Source organism: Sprattus sprattus (assembly GCF_963457725.1).
Source record: "Sprattus sprattus genome assembly, chromosome: 4".
NCBI classification, from domain to species: Eukaryota; Metazoa; Chordata; class Actinopteri; order Clupeiformes; family Clupeidae; genus Sprattus; species Sprattus sprattus.
Genome location: NC_137923.1, coordinates 13,904,456 through 13,927,859, shown reverse-complemented (window position 1 = coordinate 13,927,859; position 23,404 = coordinate 13,904,456). Strand labels below are relative to the sequence as shown.

Genomic DNA, 23,404 nt, shown 5'->3' with positions numbered 1-23,404 from the left:
TTTCTCTGTTAAAATTCACACACCATCCCCCACCTGCACCCGCACCATTGAATTCACTTCAGTCGTGCGCTAGCCAGATGTATAATGTTAGATTGTTTATAGGCTGCTACAACAACAGAGCTACGACCAGTCCTAGAAAACTGAAACGCTGACACGGATACATTAAACATACGACAACTTGTTGGCTGTATGTGGTCTTTTTCTACTCTAAAATAAAGTTTCCTCGAGCCCCGAAGTCAAATCACACGGACTACGATTTGTAACTACAAAAGACTACCCGCAGGCTACCTACTTTGAGAAAGCTTAACTTTATCGCATAGAAAATGCCAACGGAGACTGGTAAATCATAAAGACTATTTTACGTGCAACAAAACACCCCAATGTACATACCTATTCCCTCATTAACGACTTTGATACGGAGGTTTTTCATGTGGTTTATAAAATCCGATTTTCTGCATGGTATCGACGTACTCCTCAGCTCAGTCGTTCCCAGCGCTCTCTGGCGCTAAGTGCCTTCTTTCCCCCTGCTCTTTCTCACGCGCCTGCACAGTATCTTTCCGCTCGTCCGGATCTACTTACGGCTGGCATGAACGTGTAACAACCGTTGATCAACCGTCTTAGATCCTAATAAAAAGTCCTGTTTCTGTCAATAGTGTCCCCACATGAAATATTATTTCAATAATATAGTAAATTGTAGGCTATGACTTAATTAACGATAAGTTTGGTTTATGTCTTGATGTAGCCTATTTGTTTTATATATGGCCATCTTACGCATGGAAGGATTCTCCCACACATCTGGTTTCTTTGAAACCAGTTGTGCATGGGACATTTTATGCACATTCAAAGTTAAAAGTTATTTAGGCCAACTGATAAACAACTTAGCAAGCGGTTTTACACTTTCCGCTGTAGCTTAATACACGTAAGCTATGTGGAAATATTTTGGTGCAACCTTCTTTTCTAATCTATAATGCCTAGGCTATTTATATTTAATAAACAGTATTAATAAAGAGTCTCGCAACTATTGATTAACACAGTGGATTTCAAATCAGTTTTTTGTCCATCCCTTTAATTCTTCCTTTTAAATGCCTAGGCAAAATCCGTCTACCGGTCCAGTAGGCTGTTTGCAGGGGTTGCCGTTGCGAAAGGCAGTGCTGCCACTTCGTCCGAAAGCATTGGCTAAGGTAGGCTACCACAGCCGACGAGCGGCGATTGATGGCGCTCTCTCACTACTGTTGCCTTGACTAGAAATGCTTTCTCCGGAGCGCAGTTCACTTCTTCCTTGCTTCCGAGAAACGGGCATGGACATTACATTGACTTAAATTTGTAGGGCTTTTTTGCATTTAGGCTATAGCTAAGCAATGTGTAGCTTTAAGTCAAACAATTCGACCTGCTGTATGAGTCAAAAAAAAAAAAAAAAAAAACGTTTTTGGGAACTGATAGGCTACTACTGCTTGCAGGAGCGTCGGCTGCTAGAAGGATAGATGTCATTGTTCAGTTTGTGTTGATGTTGCGAGCGTGAGGCTGCTGGTGGTCTAGTCAGACTGCTATAAAACTCCAGCTGTCTGTAGCGTCTCTCCTAAAGATAGCATTAAAAGTATTCTCGTTTGTTTCATGTTTTGCCATGCAGTTTAGCCTACTCACCAGCTGAATGAATGTCCACACCAAAGTTCCAATCAGAAAAATCCAAAGAAATTTCGATTTACTGTGTATGCGAGCATTTCGCACAATGTAATAGCTTAGGTCACCCACATAGATCCGTTGATTATCGTTAATTTCCCTTTAGTGACCTGTGATGCACATCCACAAAAGCCACATTTTACTCGACTGCGCTGGCATTATCCACTTTTCCTGACTGCTTGCGCTCCGTTAACACAGTGATCTAGAGGTAGAAAGGCGCTCTAGTCTGACTGGGACGCGTGCCTTTCCAAATCTGTGACGTCACCAATCTCGTATGGCAATCGGTGTGTCACTCCTTGATTCTGCTTGTGTACAGAACCTCTGGGACTCGGACCGACGTCCGAATTGCAGGTGGATACATACGACATTGCCGGCTGGACATATTTGCCGTTTGCAGATTTTTAAAAACTAGTAGGCTAGATATCAAGTACACATCGGGAGCAGGATAGATGACCAACGCTGATAAACCATAGGCTGTTTTGAAATAAAACTTGCAAACCAATACATGCAAACTGTTGGAATGGCGAAGGAAGCTCGTCACGCTATGTGTGAATCTCTGCCCAAATCTATTCATTTAAAATATTTTCCCGGCAGGCTACATAAATGACTGGCACAAGGTCCTTATGTCTCTCTCTGTGTTGGCATGCACAAGTCCCCCCCTCTTTGTCCCTCATCATTCCTCAGAATCTCTCAACCCCCCACGCCTTGAAGAAACCATAAAGGTTTAATTGGATTCCGGTCAGGTGGAGCAAGAGGCTGTTGGCCTGAGCCTTTTGATCCAGCATGTGTTTAGACATACCAGTGTTGGCCTGGTACTTTTGCAGCTCCTGCTTTAACAACATTAGCACTAACAAGAGGCACCAGTCATGGAGTCACTAGTCATGTCAAAGAGGAAAATGATGCTGTAACAATGCAGAGCATTCACAGCCGTCTACAAGCTTTCATGGTTGCTCTCTTTCCTTTCCTACTTAGTGAAGCAATAGGATATGTAGATTTTTTTCTAATTATGTTAGATTTGATCTTGTTTCTGGTTTTATGGCATCTCACAACACTCTGCCTCGAAGTTATGAAGGAACATTGCAGGAATAGTTATGAGAGGTATCTCTCAGAGGACAGAGGTACTGTAGCTCTCATTTGGGAATCCCTTTTAAGATTACTAATCATATTACAAACACTTCTGTCAGTTAAAGTATGTACTGTCTTTCCTGGAGTGCATGGATTTACGTGTACGTGGATAATGGTATAATGAGATATCCCATATTTTCCTGTGTCAGTATGTCACCTGACTCTAGCAACAAGCATAAGCAGCACGCAGAGTGGGAAGCATGTTGTCATGGTCCCAAAATGAAACCTTGTTTGTTATCTCTGCAAATGCTGTAATTGGTATGATGTCAAGATTTGCAGATCCCTGTCCGCTCCTTTGTTGGAAATAAATAAATGTTAATGTAGCTTATGCAAGGTCATTTAATATAGTCTTGGTTGTGTGTGCAAGCAAATCGAAGTCAATGGGAGTTCTGCATAGCATGCACACGCATACACACACTTACACACAAAGGCACACGCACACACATACACACACATGCTCCTGCCTTCAGAATATAAATTCCCCTTTCCTTTTCCCAGAGTACAGCAGAAGATTATCTCTGCAAAGCTTCACAGTTCAAACCAGCCTTGTAATTACCCCCAACATTATGGTATAGAAATGCTCTTGCTAAAAGTCAAAACAAATCTGCCGAGAGTGTTGATAAATATATAATGCATAATTCAGGGTGCGCAGGAGGCTTCTGTCTTATCTTTGTCTGACCGACTGCTTCATATGCAACTTCCAAATCACTCTTCATGGGCTTCTTCCTCTCCTAGGAGGTATGACATAGTGTGCAAACTTTGTATGGTGAAATAGGTAAAACGTTGGGAATATTGAGAAGAAGGAAATATTTGTGTAGTTGCTTATACATAATCACTTTATCAATAGCATCACGCAAAAAATAATTTCTGAAAGTTCATATTAATATCAGAACTCATATAAATTATTATAACAATGTTATTTCATTATAACTAGCCCAGAAGAGCCATACTAACCCTAGTTTGTCCATTTTGGGGCCGAGTAAACAAAACTGGTCTTAACTCAGAAGCAAAAATGATTAGCTGACTTTGTGAACAAAGAAATACACAAAATCACACCAAAAATAAAGTGACTGGGAGAATGTGTAATGGGAGGAGAAGATCACTAAATTATATATGCAGAAAATCAAGTGCCCAATGAAAGGTTATAGAATGTGCCAAAGAGAGGAAGAGAGAGACAAAGAGAGAGAGAGATAGAAATAGAATGTGTAATGGAGAGAGGAAACCTACAGAGAGACAGAGAAAGAGAGTGAAAGAGCGGGGGGAGAGAGATAGAGGGATGTTCAGTCACACATAATGGAATGTCGATGGGACTTAGCAATGTGTATTCAGGATTGTGTAAACTAGTCACCTTGCATTAGTGGGGTGGGGTTAAAGGTGAGAATTTGAGTGAAAGGTCATCATTCGGGCAAATGGGGATGAATACAGGGGAGGTCCCTGGATCTTCAAATATGGATGATCCATTTTTCTGCTTAATTTTCCTGTTTTCCTGGTGTGGTATCTGGAGTTTACTGCTATAATACAGACGCCATACTTCCTCTTTTAAACGTTATTTATGAAACTATGCAAATCAGCATCTTTGATGGCTTGCACATATTTATTTTGGCATGATAAAGCCTCAATCTTGGCTATACGTTGTGGGTTGTGTTTACAGTATGAAAAGAAGTGCTTTGAAATGAAATGCAATCCAACTTCCCTTATTACTCAGGGGAAATAAAAGCATGATGATAAGAGCTGACTGAATTTTAATCACAGTATCAACAGCATGCACAATACAATTTCCATTTGAAGACTGATGATACTTTTCAATAATAGAGGACTGCAAAAGCTCCACCTACCACTCATAGTGTTTTTTGGTGCGAGTATGGATTGTGTTTGCCTTTTTAAGACTGCTGCTGGGTTGACTCTATATAGTATACATGCAGCTTTGCTTTCCCTTTGTTTTAATCCCATGAAAACTCTGCTGGGATTACACACAAAAGGAGCACTTTCTACATGGATTTGCATGGCTGGATTAGTGCTGCCATGTAAGAGATGCACATGTGTTCCAGTAACATACATTACATCAAAATGATTTGAAGCTCCTTTTCAAAATGGCCTTTTTTACTGTCCAGTCTGTGAGCGCAGATGATGTCTGCTCTATGAAATGTCTCTCTTGTTCCCTTTGCTCTCTTTTCTCTCTGTATTGGGGAGAAGCAGATGCTAAAGTCTCAATTATCTGTCTCAGAGAGTGGAGCACCACGCCTCAGCAATCCTTTCCTCGCTACAGACACCAGATCCACTCGGTGCATTTGCATCGTCGAGGCTTAAGAGAGAAGGCGAGAGAGAGAGAGAGAGAGAGAGATGGCAGAGAAAGCGCTTTTGAATCTTCAAGTGCTGCCGCTCCAGCTCAATCCCCACACCACCTACATCCTCTGTTTTGCAACTTCTAAGCTGTATTTCTTTATCACCAATCCAAGTAGGCCTCTGGATCCAGATTTCCTCTCCCTCTTACACAGTGCTTGACAGAAGCGCTCCTAAACCACCCTCTGATTCCTCAGCCCATGTGAATTATGCATTCAAACTCACATTTGCTTATCTAATGAGAGCATATAGTCTGTCAGATTTAAGAGGCTTAGGGAATACCCCTGGGTCACTCCTGTCTGTAATCCTCTCATCAAGATGTGACACTGAGTTTAAAAAACAAATTTGAGAGGGCAGCAAGGTACAACATTACAAGTAGACAATGTAGGGAGGAAAACACCTTAACCCTTTGACCCTGTGCACAACCGAGCACTTGATATTTTGTTTTTGTGTAAATGAAATTCCATAGCAAGTGCTCTAGATATGTATTTAACTCAAAGCTAATTACTGTAATTGATTAAATGGATTGTTTACCAAGCAAGCTAGCACACTAACTGGCCACAAAATCAAAATGTTTAATTGATCAGATAGAGATCACACTGCAAAACTTGAATCAAAAGTGAAATGTAAATATAAATTGCTATGTCACATATTGTAACAGTATGCAATCCTCAGGCCTGAGTGAATGATGGAAGGAGCAGTCAGACACAGAATCGTACTTTCCCTGGATCTCACATTGACACATTCGAGAAGAGTGTTGGTTGTTCAAAATATTTTCCTGTGTTGTGCTTGTCAAGAATGCAATGCTTTTGTTAAGGTGTATTTTCAGACCAGCTGGAGCCGGGAAAAGGACAGCACTAACTCTTTCAAGGTCTCTGGCGCCAATGAGACCAACTCTACTAAAGGGACTCGCTGCAGAACTGAAGAAAACTAGTCTAGCATCGCTCCTGAACCTGCTCCTTTAGAAGAACACATCAACATGTGAAATGTCATTGTGAAAAAGAATTATCTTGATAAACATTTGATTCAAAATATAAAAGACATTTCTTCTGCAATAAATTGCTGTAGGGGACTGTAAGTCTGTGTGCTGTGTGTTGGTGTGTTGGAGCCCTGCTCAGTGGTCTCCTGGCATGTCCCCCAGGCTAAGGGGTCTCTCAGCCCACTCCAACATGGCCTTCTCCCCCCAACCTCCCAGCTGCATGAATATTCTGCTGCTGGTCTGAGGCAGGAGGCTCACTCGGGACCCAGCCCACAAAGCATCCTGGGAAATGAAGGGATCAGCTCCACCGGCAGGGAGAGCGCAGGAAACCATTATGATGCAGGAACACAAACCCAATTAAACTCCACTGAGAGCAAACCTGGCCACAGCCTTAGTTATTTCAGCTTCAGTTCTTGCAATCTCAAGTTTGCTCAGTCAAACAGACAGCACTGCTGTGCCTTACTGGCTCCACAGGGCTTCAATATGGCACGGAAGGGAAACAAACACTGGCCGACTTATATTTACATTTTAATTAGCCACAACCACCCATCTGTATTTTTCACTCATGTTTTTATTCATCTACCTGCGCTGTCAATCCCCTATGTCCAGTCAGTCATGGATTCACTTATTTATTTATTCAGTATTTTTAATACTCTTTAATTTATTCACTCACTCACTCACTAACTTATTCACTCCCTCAGTACTCCTCCCCAAACTCCACAATAACTCTGGCTGGCTTAATTGATCTCTGAAAACATTCACAATCTTTCCTGTTTATTTCCCCTTCGCTGTGATACACATGTTTCCAATTTGTTTAGCAGTGTAATCATTCTGAGTGCACTCTCAAATAAAACTATTTTAAAAACCCACATAAAACTGGTAGACCACATTTCAATAAGAGTTATGAGATTGATTGATTATGACGTTGAAAATTAAGCAGCTTATTTTGACTTAATGTTGTGCTGTTGTTCATGAGGTCGTCTTTGAGCAAAACAATAACAAGAAGCCAAAATACAAACAAAACAAACAAAGTGCTTTCCTTCTATTTGCCATTTTGTATTATAATCAGTTGTGTTACAGCCACAAACTGTCTATGTCATGACCCTCTGATGTATCGGCTGACGAATACACTGCAGGGCATTGAGCCTCCATTTGTTACTGTAATACTGACACCACCTGTCACAGTTCTATACTTAACGGTCAAATGTAGGTATGTGTCAGAATGCACCTTTTTTCCCTGTCCAGATCTCCACCAAAGCTGCTCTAACGTGACTGCGGCTGCACACGGCACACAGTCTGCTGTGCTCCATGAAGATCAGGGATGAAGCGGCTTCCTTTGAGGGATTAATGAACTTGCCTGTGCACAGCAGAGCAAATATTCTCCTAGAACACACACACACACACACACACACACATCCACACAGCACCGCAGCCCCCCTAAAACACATACACACACACACACACCATCGCCCAACCCGCCTTCATCTTGTGTGTCCAGAGCACAGCAACCATGTTGCCGTGGTGAGAGCAGGAACAGCGGCGGTGATTGAAGTAGTGTAGAGGGAGGGGTGGGAGTGGGCGAGATTAGAGGGTTAACCTCCTCAAACATCACAGCCCTGCCTATGACAGCACTGCACCTGGGAACCGCTCCTATACACCCATCTGCTGCTTGCTGCACTACCCTGCCTCAAACACACACACACACACACACACACACACACACACACACACACACACACACAAATTCACATTAACCGTCACACACAAACCCACAGAGAGTGACAGAACACATTCGACTCTTTTTTTAAAAGGGGGAATTAGCTCACTTCAAAACCCTTTCAGATAGCAAATTTAGGTGGTTAAGATGTCAGATTATCAGTTTTATTGGATGATTGCACACTTTTTAATTAAATGGCTGTTTGGGTGTGATACACAAGCAATGATTGGGCTGATGCAGTGAGAGGAAACCTTGTGTTTCTCTGTGAGTCACTGCCGGCTCGATGTGTATCTATTACATCAGCAAACAAACACTAGGAATATATTCCTCACAATCTCTCTCTTTGTCTCTGGAGGACGACAGGGATGCTCTTAAGTATGGATGCCATCTTTTTTGCTGCCATGAGGCAGAGATATATTTATCTGTGAACACAAGAAAACAACAACAGAGAAAATAACACATTCATCTCGGAGGAAAAGGATCAACTGCAGGCAGACTCAAGAGGCGTGTTGTGTTCCTAGAAGACGCCTTGATGTATTTTGTAAGTGCAGTTTACATATGGTAGCAGTGACACATGGTTTTCTTTCCTTGTGGTGGCGGCAATTAAAGCTTCAGCAGGGAGGGTGGACCCTGTAAAATAAATCAATTTGAAATGAGTGTTAAACACAAAGTGCACAATGATATGAGTATGCTCTCATGTCCTCTAGAAGTGTCTTCAGAGAAACAATAGCGAAAAGGGTGAGGGAGAGAGAGGGAGAGGGAGGATAACGATGCCACCAACACATATGGCGGCCCGAGTGCACACACAGACAGTGCGAGCATATGCCCAAACCCCTGGGATTCTGAGAGCACACTCTGATAGTCCCCAGGCATGGAAATGGCTTCATGAGGGGTCATATTCAGTGTGTTTTGAGGTCTGTTCACAGTCAGGGCAGTCCCAGAGGCTTATCATGACCTGAGTGTTCACTGCTACCAGCTGCTGTTGTGTTGCTTCTGTTCTGGTGTGGACGGCCCATACAGAGGAATGGCAGGCTAATTGAACAGAGAGCTCAAATTGAACCCTCCCAGGGGAAATAAATAAGGAATGGGGGCAGATCTGTGTCTTCCTTTCCTGCTAAAAAGGGCAAAGATGTGTAATTGGTTTGACCTTTCTACCCCCTTGTGAGTACATTGCACAGACCTGTACAGTAACTCAGCCAGTGTGAGAGCTCTGTGGAGAGGAGAGGTACAAGTCGGGTTGTGATTGTGGACCTGTGTTGGGTTCTCTTAGTCATATTATTGTTCTATTCATTTTCATCATGGTGTGTACAGCTGTGTGTATTTTCTTTTTCACCATTAATTTCACTAAACATCTTATTGATGGAGACAATCATGGCAATATCATACACTTTTGTCTTTATTTGCATGAAGAGTTGCCAAATTTGATCCGTTCTAACATTCTAACAAAAGGGTAAACATAAATAAAGGGTATGTTTAGTTCAAATGAAAGGAGCCCAAACCAGAATGTCTGGTGCAGGTTTCATTGACATATCCCTCAGTACAGAACTCCAGGAGGCGTACAAATCCAATAGAAAAGATGAAGCGTGGGGGAATGATCATTTCAGGCCTGTTTGTCAGTAGTAAGTGATGCCACACTGAGGACGCTGGGAACAGCACCTGGGGAAAAGACATTTCCTGGAACTAATGGAGTGCTGCCTCTGAGTGCACCTCCAGCAAACTAACACCGAGGTACAAGAGGGGTAATGGGGTCTTCTGTTCTCAGGTCAGGAAGATCCACTCTTGCTCCTTGAGCTTCTGCATTAAAACTCAGAGTGATTTAGAGTTACAGGGGGGTTGTGATCAGCAGTGTGTATCAGTAGGTCAGGCAGTGAAAGAGGAAGCCACGGCTCATCTGACCCCACCAGTTATTAGGTTTTTCTATTTACTTCCTGGGGCTATGCCTGGTGAAGGTCATGTGCAATGTGTTGGTTTACAGACCAATAGATACAGAGCAATATCTCCAACTTATCACCATGTATTAGAGCATGCAGTAGCCTACACAGTCCTGATTAGAAAGCTTGACAATACCTAAACACAGCAGTGACGTCTAAGATAGGAATGTCCTTCAAAACTTTAGCAGTAAAGGGCTAATCGGGCTTGCCTCAGCACATTCACTCTTCAAGGTCATTTGGGGATGCTCAGCCTCACTATCCATCTTCGACAATGTACTGTATATACCAGTTCTTGGTCTCAAGCAATAACTAAAACACGTTATCAGAAGTGTCATGTGGTTTCCCTTCGTACTGTCAATGGGTTCCCTCAAAAATTACACCATGGCTAGATCATGCAAGCTTGTTTGATCATTTCCTATCTATCATTAATGTCTGTGCTACTGCATGTGCACCTATGGCAACCCTGGGTTCCCTCCACACACACACACACACACACACACACACACACACACACACATAACAAATTCTAGTTTAACACCTGCTTAGCTGTGTTCAAATTCTCTGCGATCTAAAGATCCGAGTATAAGTAATTGTATGCATTGGTTCAGCGGAAACCCAACATGTTAAAACGATGTGCAGCGCTTGGTCCATATTTCAGGTTCATTCTCAACCAGGACCTCTGCATTCCTTGAGCTTACTTGGCCCTTCTGTTCTTTATATAACATAAGTAAGAAGATTTCTCGAAAGAGGTCACAATGAAAAGTTCAAAGAGAAAAACCCTCAGAAAAAAGAGAGGTGGTCCCTTTTGTTGAGAGTTCATGGCAGCCAGTGGTATGTGAATCACCTCTGACCTGAAGAAAAATCGAATCGAGCATTGTCCTGTGGCGATTATACTGCCCCGAAGAACCCTCAAAATCTCATAAACTTACACTCACAAGCATGTGCATGCAATAATACACACACATGTGTGCATGAACACACACACAAACATACACACACAAACACACTCAAATTCCTATGCATACACACACATAATCACATACACAAACATCAAAGCATGGTGATTACACATGTGGAATGAGTCGCTTATGACAAGCCTTTTTGTGTGCAACACAGGGAAAAGTCAATCTAAGGGCCCAGGTTTACAGAGGCTTTCTGTGGTTCCAAACACCCACCATGCTTCAAATCCTTTCTGAGACACACTAGTGTGATAAGAGCACACACCTACCACAGGCCCTCACGCTTTACCAGTTATTTCACATAGTACCTGAACAAACCCAAAACAAATTACAGCAGTTGGACACCACAGGAGAATTTTACTGTAGCTGTTTCCTCCTGTCTCCTACACCCAATGTACAGATCTTGGTTAATCAAGATTACCCTGGCCAAATGTGATCCTACACTTTATCTTGAGAGTGAAAGATCCAGCTATTAGAGACTGTGACCCTGCCACCCCCTATGACAAAGATCTGGAATTTAAGTTTGCAGTGAAGGGGGAGGAGGATGAATCTTTCCATTTCAAGGTAAACAACAAGAAAAAAAGAGGAAAAGATTAGTGGTGTTTGCATGGCAGCATGAAATTGCCCGCCGGCCTCTTGAAAAACAATTATGGTGTCAAGGAGAAATATACATGTGTTTACCAAGAGCAGAGGAACTTTGAGTAAAAATTAAAAAAGCAATCCAGCCCTGGGATTTATCTGTTGCTGCCCTCCCCCTCCCCTTCCGTCCCTTCCATGTCTACTTTTTAATTTAAAATTCCTTATTTCATATTGATCAACACAGATGGTAATCATAAGAAACATGTGGGTGTGGAGACTTACAGCGCTGAGATAAATGAAAAAAAATTGATTTTGTGAAACAATTGCAGCACGTTAATCTTAGATACAGCTCTCTCCTCTTTGTAAACTCCACTTCATTGCACTTCCCTCCATAAATAGTACATTTCCTCAGCCAGCCAAATAGCTGCTAGAACATCTAATAGGGATGTGGCATGGTGAGGCAAAATGCATCTATAGCCTGTAGTGTTTACCAGCATCCCTAATCCATCAACAGGTGAAACTTATTGAGCAGTATTTTTCAAGGAAAAGCCCACTTGCGTTGCCTCTGCAGTGCTGGGGAAACAGGGTGGTGTGGTTTGGTAGTTTGGTATCCATCAATTTAATGCACTCGCACACTAATGCAGCCCTATAATCTATTGCAGGGGGTGTTGACATCACGTCGGTGTGAAGGATGCAGGAAAAGCATGAGGGGCGTGCAGCGGCTGAAGCCCTAATCAGCCGCAGATCAGCTGGACCTGGTCCAGAGGTCCAGGTTTAGGCACCCCTGACACAAATGCTCCTGATCTGAGGAATGAATGCCGGCACGGCCAGCTCAGAAGTTTGAAAATTCCGAAATAATCCCGTCGAAATTAATTTAGGTTGTGCACCGGGGATGATTAAAAGATTGCAACATGTCACAAATTATGTAACTTAATGTAGTCAGTGGAGTTTGATGAACTGGCGGAGGTGGATGTGAAAATGTATTTCAACAGCCCACACAGAAAATGTTTATTTCTGTATCAGTTTGTCAGATGAACAGCTCTGTTTAGGGGCATGCAGGGAAAAGAGCATGGTGATTCATTCCAACTCTGTTGTCTGTTAAGGTCCTGTAAGTGTATCCATGCTGAGAGAAATGAGAGAAATCCACACCACCATCCCCAGACATCTGCTTTCCGTGCTTTTGATGCACTTCAGGCATTTTTAATCAGATGGATCTGTGCTAAACAGCCCATACACCATTCCCTGTGGACATACTTGAAGACCTTGATCTGAGACCAAACCAATTCATCACAATTAATTTGTTGTTGTGAATCACTTTAAAGTAACCCACAGAAAGCAGTTTAGTGTTAGACTGAGGAGTCCTGTTATGTGAATACCATGTCAGAAATAGTATGCTCACACCAGTCATTCCTCTCTCTTTCTCTCTCTCTGTCTCTCTCCCTCCAACTGATTCATTTGTAAGTCTGTTTATGGGGTATGGGAGGTTAAATGATGAAGAGAAGGGGGATGGTTTGATGGGCTGGACCACCCCGTCCCGTACCCCCCACCTCCCCCACACCTCTTGCCTCAGAGTGTTTATGACAGGCCCCCCTGACCCCTCCGCCACCCCTCTCCCCCCTTGAGTTGACAGGCCAATCACACATATTCCCTGGGCTCCCTGTACAGGACCACACTCCACCAAGTGACGCTCTGTGATAAGCGTGAGGGGCAAGCACTATCTGAGGGATGGATGGTTGTTTTTCTCCTCAGCACCGAGAGTGTGTTTTTTCCCTTTCTTTCTTTTCATCAGATACCTGCACAGCTGCAGTCACTGTGATGAAGAAGCCCATCTTCTCTTAGCTGAGCACACACTGACACAAACCTAGACTCCTTTGCCCTCATCATACACTCACACAGCCTATGCCACACACACACACACACACACACACACACACACACACACACACACACACACACACACACACACACACACACACACACACACACACACACACACACACACACACACACAAAGACAGAAGCACATATGGAAACATGACAAAAATGAAGACAAAACAAAAACTGAACTGACACCCACATACCCAACATTTAGCTCTAGAGTCTTCGAGTCTACTGAGTTTTTAAACCTTTCCCTTCACTCAGACATGGTCTGTTGAGCTCTGAAAGTGGGCAGCTTTTGAGTACGGTAATGGTTCATGATGTGCCAGTTGTTGTGGAGCAAGGGTGGAGTTGGGTGTAGGTGGGGCTGGCTGGGGAACACAGCCTCTCGGGTGACGCCCTGGGGTAATGGGGTAATGGAGCAGCACAGATCTGGGTGTAATGTGGAGGTGCTGTGAAGGGTCATAATGTAATTAAGTGCTTATTAGAGGTTAGCCCATGAGGCGGCCTGGGGAGAGTCCAACAAGGAGTTAATTTGGCTCTAACAGGGCACACATGCTAACACAGATTTAGTTTTTTTTTTTATTTATTTACTAGGACCAGTAGAGATGGCAGCCCTGTCTGCTGTTTCCAGAACGTCACAATAAAGATGCATATGTATGTGTGTGTGCTATGTACTATATGCGAGTCTGTGAGTTAATGTGACTGTATTTGATGGTATCTGCTTGTGGTCATTTATGGTAAGCTAAATCCATGTTTTTGTGCTGTTGTGAGTCAAAGAATTTAAATGTGTGTGTGTGTGTGAATGCATCATAAAGATGATGAAACACTAGCCCCTTATACATGTGTCAATGTAAAGCTGTTACATCGCGTCTGCACCGATAGAAACTCGCGAACGTGTTACAATTGCCTTATGTATAAGGGGTCTAGATGTGCACTGTTTGTTTTTCCGCCGATCGTCTGAGCCTTTCGAGAGAGGTGGTTTACCACGATCGTTCGGCTCAGAAAAGGGCGTGTCAAATCAGGCCAATGTGTCATGTGGGAGTCGGTGCGTGACTGGGGGGAGACAGTGACAGGAGGCTAGAAAGTTAGAGGCTAGAAAGTTCTTGCCTGTTCTTGAAAGGAGACTGATCCAATAGGCTAGTAGGCCTACAATTTTTTATCAGTAATAAAACGCAATTTGGTACACCATTTTAATATGGTAATATAGCCTACTTTTTTTTGCAAAATGAAAGAAAGCATATTTAGGAAACGCCACTCGAGCCTATTAATTCCGAAATTTCACCACATTGTAGGCTAGCCTATATACTGTAACAACCCCAACACTTGCCTGCTTCCCTTGCAAATCAAAGTTTTCCGACTATTTTTCTTACCTTCTTTCTTAGCTGTTGATGTTACTGAGCTAGAAGTTTAACTTGTTCTGAACATCTCGCGCTGCCAATGGCCAATGTCACTTCTGAGTCAAATCACTCCATCATCTCTTTGAAATTCCTTATTCCACGAGTGGTAGGCTACAATGACTGGCTGTTTTAAAATATAACTAATAGCCTAACGAAACAAAATAACCCAGGCAGTTTCATCTTCGAGACGTTAAGGCTTCTTCCAAAAATGATATGCTATGTATGGTGTAGTAGACTGAGGCTGAATCTCGATTCTTCCCCTTGCCCCTTTTGCTTTGTCTTGTCTTTGTCTTAACCCTAGCACTTGCAAGTGTAAGGGCCAAGGGCTGAAAACTTTCCCCTATGAAATGAGATGCCACTCGGTTTCGGGTACGTCACTTGGCGTCGCTGGATAATACAGGATGGTAGATGTAAAGCACAGGTCGATGTCTTCAAACAAGTGCTGTCATTCACAGATATCAAACAGAGTTCGCGGATAAGTTATCTGTAGACATGCGTGACTGTATGAGCTATGAAACTAGCGATTTAAAAAAAGTTTCAATTATGGTTGCAAATATATATACGACTGTATAGAGCACAAAACTAGACTGTCGTAATTGTTTTGTGGACGGTACATGTAAAGCACGGATCGATGTCTCCAAAGCAAGTGCTGTCATTCACAGATATCAAACGTAATTCGTGGATAATAAAGTTATCTGTACACATGCATGGAGTCAGGCTAGTCCTAGCAAGCTACCATATAATCCAATGAAGTGGTGGCATAGGCGCTAATTGTAACTACCGTTTGAAAGCTTCAGTTAAGACCTACAATACTATGCATAGTTCGTGTAGCACATTTCAGATCAAACCGAGTCATTATAAACATATAAAAAGTTGTGTAGATAGCTTTATTCATGTAAAATATTCCTCGCTTCAAGCAGCCATTTTTTTTTTTTAATTCCCGAGCTGGTTTCGCTGTGTGCTCTGGGATAGCCCTTGGAGGAGCAAGGTAGCTCTCCGATCAGCTTAAAAAACGAGGGCCATACACCACTTAATCTTACCCCTTAATCTTGATCAAATTAGGTATTGAGACACCACTAGCTCTCACATGAACGCGCAACTTCAAGGGTAAGGGGAAAGATAAGGGGTAAGGGGAAGTATTGAGATTGGGCCTGAGACTCTACTCCCTACTGCACAAAAACTAGACACGTTTGCAAAACTAGACGTTTGCAATGAAGTAGGTAAAACAACTTTCGCCAATATCTCCGTAAGGGAGATGGGTTGTGTGCTCAAATTTCCTGGGATCAAAGAAGACGTTAGTATTCATGTGCAAACTAAAAATCACGTCTCAGGATTGCTGCGCATGCAAGTTATTTCGAATGTCTCAACTGTAACTAATACCACTGTCAAATAATTATGAGTTCAGTAAAAGACGGAGCAAACACAGTTTTCTACCGTTGTTGAAACACATCCACGCGTAGACTCGTTTTCTTTCCATCTGGGAGTGGTTATTCAAAGAAAACATTAAGAACTATATGCTGATAGAAAGAAGGGAACTTTAAGCCACTACACTGCCTGTGCACGATGCGGATCCACGTTGATGTTGTTAGTAAACAAACCAGGTGGGAGCACATCTCCGTGGTCTTTGCGCATGCCCGAGGCAATGTAAACGCTTCACATTTTGCACATGTAAACACGTAACGACAAGAGCCGTTTCCCTTGAAAATGTTCACACCTACACGCGAATACGATACGATAAACTGTTCTGATCACATTGGCACATGTATTAGGGCCTACTGTGTCTGTGTCATGTGTGCAGATCTGTGGTGGCCTGCTCTGTGTCCTGTATATATGAAAGAGTTTACAGCACCCTTTAGACAACTGATCATGACAGCAGGCTCATGAAATATAACCCCCCATGACAAAGACACCAGCTTCAACCCACAACAGTCATTAGCCCAACTGTGTCCACGGTAACCAACCCCATTGATTCTTTTCCCAATGAGAAGATTTATTTAGTCTTTATTTATCCATGGCAGTTGACAACTACAGTCTTTTTCTCTCTCTTTTTTCTCACAAGAGACCTGGGCAAGCGGATCAGCAAACACACACACACGTATAAAACATCAAGATAAAACACCAATAACGCATTTGCATCCTGCTCATTACTGTAAACCAGTCTGGACTTTTACAGTGGATTTACATCTGTTTATTTTTATGAAGGGAGTGGAAACATTGACTGAATATTAGTCTTGTTTGGTCAGATCAGTGCCATTACGGTCATTCTTACAATTGTGTTCACTGCTTCCTGTGCAGTGCAGGGATTAGACTTACTGTAAGAAGAGTCAGTCAAGAGCTGTCTTGGAGGGTAGAGGTCTGGAAGACATTCTGTGCTTGTGTGGGTTTTATAGTGCCAGTGAATTAATTACACTAAAAAGGAAGTGTAAAGAACAGATTGTAAGTTAACACTGCATAAATGGATGTAATTATAATCGAAAGCAAGGTAAGCCATGGTGACGATGGTGTGTGTGTTTGTATGGATATGTGTGTGTGTGTGTATGTGTGTGTGTTTGTGTGTGTGCGCGTGTGTGTGTGTTTCAGTGTGAGCAAAAACAGTGACTCAGTAGATGAAATGAGCCTTGTATATCGGGCAGATAGAGCCTAGTAATGCACAGTTTGTGGCGCACACATGAAAACCTTTACTGCTCTACGGGGCAACAAGAGGGTCATAAAGAGCAACACCCCACAACAAAACACAACAGCCACAAACCGCAGCAGTCATAACTCCTTGTGTGTCCACAGTTACTGTAGCGACCAGAGACTCATGGACTCAATCACAGTGACTAGAGATGAGTTTTCAGTCCTTCTCTTGTTCATGTATAATTCCCTTTCTGTTTTTAGGATGCTGTTGAATGAAATGTCATAAATCATGTTGACATCAGAACATCAAAATCTAGTGCAATATACGGCAATATACAAATGTTATTGATGTACTGTCTATCTGTATCTGCACTATCTTCTTTTGTGAGTGGATGTATTTGTTGGTAATAGGAACACGCATGTGTGAGGTCCAGGTCTGTGTGGGTTCAGAGGTGTGCGTCAGAAAGAGGAGGTTTCCTAAAGTGATTTTTTTGATCAAAGATCAGAAAATCTGAAAACATCTGCAGCAGAAGATTCGACACAGGGACAGAGGGGTGGATGGCAATTTGTTCGCGAAATGCCATTGAAAGAGGTCCAGATTGACCTTTGTGAAGGTGCTGTCTGGCTGTCTAATCCACCATCCGCAGAGCTTGCTTGTCCAAAACACACTAAAAGTCTGGATAAAGAACATGCAGCCACACACTACAAACAGCACAAGATGAGTAAGCTTGAGCAAGACCCAGGAATGTACATGTACATTAAAATTAAGTTTGTTTTTACAACATTGACCATAGTCAGTGTCTCAAAACACTTAATGAATCCCAGGGAATTATATTAAGAGTGGCAACGAAGTGTGACTTTAACTAAATGGAGTGCAAGCTTTGATGTTTCACAATTGATATTTGTTTATTCTTTGCCTCATGTATAGCAATGCTACAGTACATTCTATCATGATCAACCAAAACCATTACAATGTCATTAAACGAATGTTGCACTGAAGCGCATCTGTGTTTGAGGAAATACCCCAAAAATGCCATTTGAAGTAAGAGGAGGAAGTGCTGGAGACTGTGGTCAGATAATAATGAACTCTTACTGAGAAATGTGGTTTGGGTTTGAGAGGAGAAGAATCAGCTCCAGTATCTTGAGTCGTACCCTTAATCGCCCCGTGCAGCCTGACCCTCCATTACCGGAGGATAGAGGACAGGACAGCAGCCCAGCGCAGTGCTAAAGGACTTCACGCACCACTGACTAGCAGACTGCTGCGTCTGCATCCGACCCAGTTTGCATTGCTTGAACCCTCCTTACCCGCCACCCCCCACCCCCCTTCCTGTCTCCTCCAGGAAGAGTTCAAAAGGGGCCCGGGCCGCGAGGCTGAACCTGGGCGTCCTCAATCGCCAGTCGAGCAGAAAGCAAACACGAGCCTGGCAGAGGTCAGGAGGTCAGGGAGGAACCAGCCGGATAAACAAGCTCAGCCAGACGTCTCCAGCATGGAAGCTGACTGGGATGAGTCAGAGCTTCACTCCTGCCTGGTGGCCTCCAGTGCTGTGTTGTGCATTCATGGGCGGCTCTTTCACCGTGTTCATTCATAGGCTGGCAGAAGACTGTGTGTGCCATGTAATACCAATCTATGCCACCAATATGTTTGTAAGGATGTAAGCACTGAATGAGTGTGTGTTTATGTTTATGTGTAGGAGGAAGAGACTGACTTTACAAACTATGAAACTGTGACACTGAGAAAAGGATAAGGCTCTGCACATAGTGTAGCATACGGGGGTGTGTAGCCTACATATGCATTTCATCAGAAACAATTTGCTTAGTTGTCAAACACTTATTTTTTTCAAGATGTTAATGTGGAAAAGGCTGATGCATGACTGATTTACTTACATACACAAACACTCCCGAGCCTTTATGGCGTGACCCTGATGAGATAATTACGCTTCTCTGTGTCTGATGGATCTCTCCTCCAGCGCTGACCTCTGGAAAATACTCTCTGAGTAAACACAACTGGGCAATTTTTTTGGGGCCGTTTTTTTTCTTCCTGTGGGGCTCTGACACCAAGACCATTATAGACCCCTGAAGAACTGTCAAAACAAAATAAATGAATGCACCAAACTATTAATGCTGTGTGCAAAAAGGCATTAGTCACAGGTTTCCATTAAAAGAAGCAAGAAGAAATTACTTGACATTAACCTTTAGTATTTGATGTCTTACCCTGAAGATTTCATTTGAAGCCCTGTGAATGCTTGATACCTGATCTTTCTGATCTAAATCAGATCAATGCTCCCTTTAGGATTATATATTCATGCTAATGCCTTTCAGGGGAAAAAAACCTCTTTAACTCTTAAATTAATTAAACTTATACACCTGAAACTAAAGTTTGAAATATGATGAAACATGATATGTACAATGCAGTGTCGTCTTCCCTTGACTTAGTTAATCTTTAATATTAAAATTACATTTGGAAACAGAGCCAACAGGAGAGGCATCATATTGCCTGAAGTTGTGATAATCCTTTTTTTGTCAGAATGAGAGTTCCACTTCTTCACCAGATTAGGGACACATGGAGACTGAGAGCGGCGTAGGCATATCCTCTCTAACGGCTTCCAGCACAGTTGGCCTGCCTTCTCTCTCATCACCCATAAAGCATCATGATATAACTCAGCAATGTCACTCACACATCCCATGCATCCCAATCTGTTAAAAGTCAACACGCAAAGACATCATAGGCGCACAAAGGCCATGCTGTGTGTTAAGCCGTCATTGAATTCTATGGTATTTGGTCAGTGATGTCTCATCCACCCATTCCAAGCTGTTTTGTGACACCCTTTGATTCAGACAGGGCTGGACTGGCAATCTGGCATACCGGGCGTATTCCCGGTGGGCCGAGGTGCAATATGGGCCGAGAGTCCCGAATTTATAATTTTTTTTTTTTTGACCGGCTGGCCCACGAAAGTAGTTCATGAGCGGCCCTATTGACACTGGGCTGGCCCAATCACATCCCCTGGGCTGACCCAACACCAACCCCTTTTGGTTTGGACCTGCCTACATAATGCAATAGGACGGGAAACAAACTCAGAGTGGCCCATGGCCTTGACATGCTTGACAAGCGCATGCTAGTCTGCGGCCCATTGGCTGTCTTCTTTAGTGACAAGGGGCTCGTCCAATCATATCAACAAACATCTTCTACCTTTGGCTTGGGCGGTGCACAGAAACGCACGTTTCGTTAGAATCCTCCAGTCCAAAATGGAGAGAAAGCGAAAAGAGGGTGCGGAGAAACTGCGAGATAAGAAGAGGCTTGCTTTTCAAGCCTACACTGCCAAATGTGCCAAAATATCGCAAATGTTTGCCACGGCAGGGCCATCATCAGGTACCGTGGATGAAAGTGATACTGGTGGCGACAGCCAGGGAGATACGATACAACGACCTACGGTAAGCTTACTGATCATGAATTAAAACGTCTCTAAAATATGTTTGACTTAGGACCTATGTTCTATGGCCAAGTTCGTTTGCATTGTAAATACAAGACAAGTCTGTAGCTGTTGCTAGCCCTCAGCCTACTCTACTCTGAAACAGCCAGCCGTTAGCCTACACTCTATGTTGTGTGTTTGAGTGGTGGGCTAGCCCCTTAGCCTATTGGTGCGCGGTGCCATGTCAATGTTCCGAAAGCCCAGTATTCCCAAACCCTGGTATTCCGAAAATATGCCAACTTGTCCAGATAGCGAATTATGATCGCCCGTTATACGCTCCAGTTTGCCCCCCGAAGTTCAGGGGCGTGGTACAAACGTTAGTGCCACCTCATCAAGCGCGTTTCCTACAGGAGGAAATAGACTCCCTTCTAGGAAAGGGAGCAATACAGTCTGTACCTCTCGTAGACGAGAACAGGGGGTTCTTCAGTCGCTATTTTCTGGTTCCAAAAAAGGACGGAAAATATCGACCGATCTTAAACCTCCGTATTCTGAACAAAGCTTTAAAGTGTATGATGTATATTGTATTGTATTGAATTTAGATTAATTAAGACCACCACCTTAACACACAAACTCTTGTTGAACTCATAAAGTAGTAGGTTCAGTGACGTGCGGTGAGACAGCTGTCTTCTGTAGCTTCTGCGAGCCCATGAATCAATGTTTCGTTGGAATCATGATGTAACGTGTAGCGGGAATACAGCAATACAATGTTGTAGCGGGAATACAGCAATGCTATTTTCTAATTGGCAGGGCATATGATTCTAGACTTCGCTGAAGCGACTGAAACGGTGAATTTTGATCACATTCAGCGAAAGTTAACAGGTAAAACGGGAGAAAAATAGGGCGTCTTTAGGCCGTCCTGCCTAAAAGTAGGGCGTCCCATTTCTTCTTATTTTTTTGTAGACTATAGGGCAGACGCCCTGCTAGCTAAAAGCCTGGTTGGTGTGTAGACATTCGAGAGACCAAAGGGTGTGTTATCGAATTAAGTGGGCCGGTCTGGTTCAAAATGCCCGGGCCGATTTTTTGTCCCAGTCCAGCCCTGGATTCAGACCATGATGGTTTTGTTGCAATGCATTCACCCACAACCACCTGGTGTTTTTTTTTTCTAAAATCTGCCAATCTCAAATTTCTCTCTCTTTCTCTCTCTCTCTCTGTAACTGTCCGTCTCACACACTCACTACCTCTCTGCCCTTCTTCTGTTTTTCATTGTGTCTTGTTCCCCCAGGTTCTTTTCTTCTTCTCTCCTTAGCTACCCTACTTAACAGAGATGTTGAAGCTGCTGCAGAGATTCCTCTATCCCCCAGGGCACAATCTCGCTGCTGAGCTGAAGAAAACCTATTGTACCTTTTGTATCTGTTGGCGAGGACAGTATATATACTATGGGTATCTGCAGCAGGCACCTACACACCTGCACACACTAACATCACACAGAGAGGAAAGCTGTAAAAGATGGGAAGAAACTGTATCTAGCGTTGGATTTTTATCTGATCTAAGCTTGAGGCCAGCAGTGGGAGTCTGATTGCCATTGCAGGCAATGCAGCAGAGCTACTGTCTAACTGCACGTGCACAGTTCCAGCTGCCTGACAGAAACAGAGAACCTGAAGAGTGACACATCGGCAGAGATGATGGATGCTCTCATTTCCTGTCTATTTCAAAGCCTCATACTCTGGCTACTGATGCTGCCGCCCCCCCAATGCATACAAGAATCTCTCTCTTTCTCTCTCTCTCTCTCTCTCTCTCACACACACACGCACACACACACACACACACACACACACACACACACACACACACACACACACACACACACACACACACACACACACACACACACACACACACACACACACACAAACACACACATGCAAGCAAACACCTTCACACACAGTCACTATAAAAATGAATTTCTCCCCCAAGAAATGTATTTACTGTGCAATAGGTGGTGAATCACCTCAGAGACAGAGCATAGTTAATGCGGCTCCCCTGAACTGCAGGCTGATTGTTGTAATCAATTGTTTGGTTCTTAATGAAAAGACAGTCAGTGGAGATCGGTGAGGCCTCACAGGGTATTACTCTGCTATAAAAACAGACACCCATCCTTTTGTCTACCAGAGCTGGTTAAAGTCAATAAACAAGAGTAATAGATGTCTGGCTTTAGCGAGAGATAAAGGATTATCACGAGTTTAATTTTCCAGCCACATTATACCCTGGGCCTCAGGAGAACGGAGAGGGGCAAATTAATCAGAGTGGTTAAACAGCAGCCTGAAGTCCCTCCTGATTCACAGGGGCCTTTACAATCAGACATCACACAACACTAATGAGATCCTGGATAGCAACAGTAGGGACAGAATACCACAGAATGCTCATTAACAGTCTGGTCACAAGCAAAGGTTGTCACTGAGTTGTCGAGTGGAGGGACAAGGTGTGTGTATGTGTGCATCTTTGTGTGTGTGTGTGTGTGTGTGTGTGTGTGTGTGTGTGTGTGTGTGTGTGTGTGTGTGTGTGTGTGTTTGGGTGCATACATAGTGGGGTTTGGAATTGAATTAAGGCACTTAGCAACTGCTTAGTCTTTCAACTGTGTAGTATTCAAAGCCCTCTATTCAATACAAGATTCTCCATACCTGTTTTTTGGTAACACATTTGCCACACCTCTGTCTCCTTCTACCTCTGATGAAAGGACAAGACAAAAATTGAAGCAAACAAATAAAGCCTCTCATAAATATGCTGTTTTGATAT

The 23,404-nt window shown here is 43.2% G+C and overlaps 1 protein-coding gene across 3 annotated transcripts in view; it reads right to left on the bottom strand.

Annotated features, from left to right (window-relative positions):
• Positions 1 to 465, bottom strand: part of fat1a (FAT atypical cadherin 1a) — a 75,948-nt gene extending 75,483 nt beyond the window's left edge. For all 3 annotated transcript variants that reach the window (XM_080837680.1, XM_080837681.1, XM_080837682.1), the window contains exon 1: positions 391 to 465. The gene's annotated coding sequence lies outside the window, so the exon portion shown is untranslated. The remainder of the gene's footprint in view (positions 1 to 390) is intronic.
• Between the last annotated feature and the right edge of the window lie 22,939 nt (positions 466 to 23,404).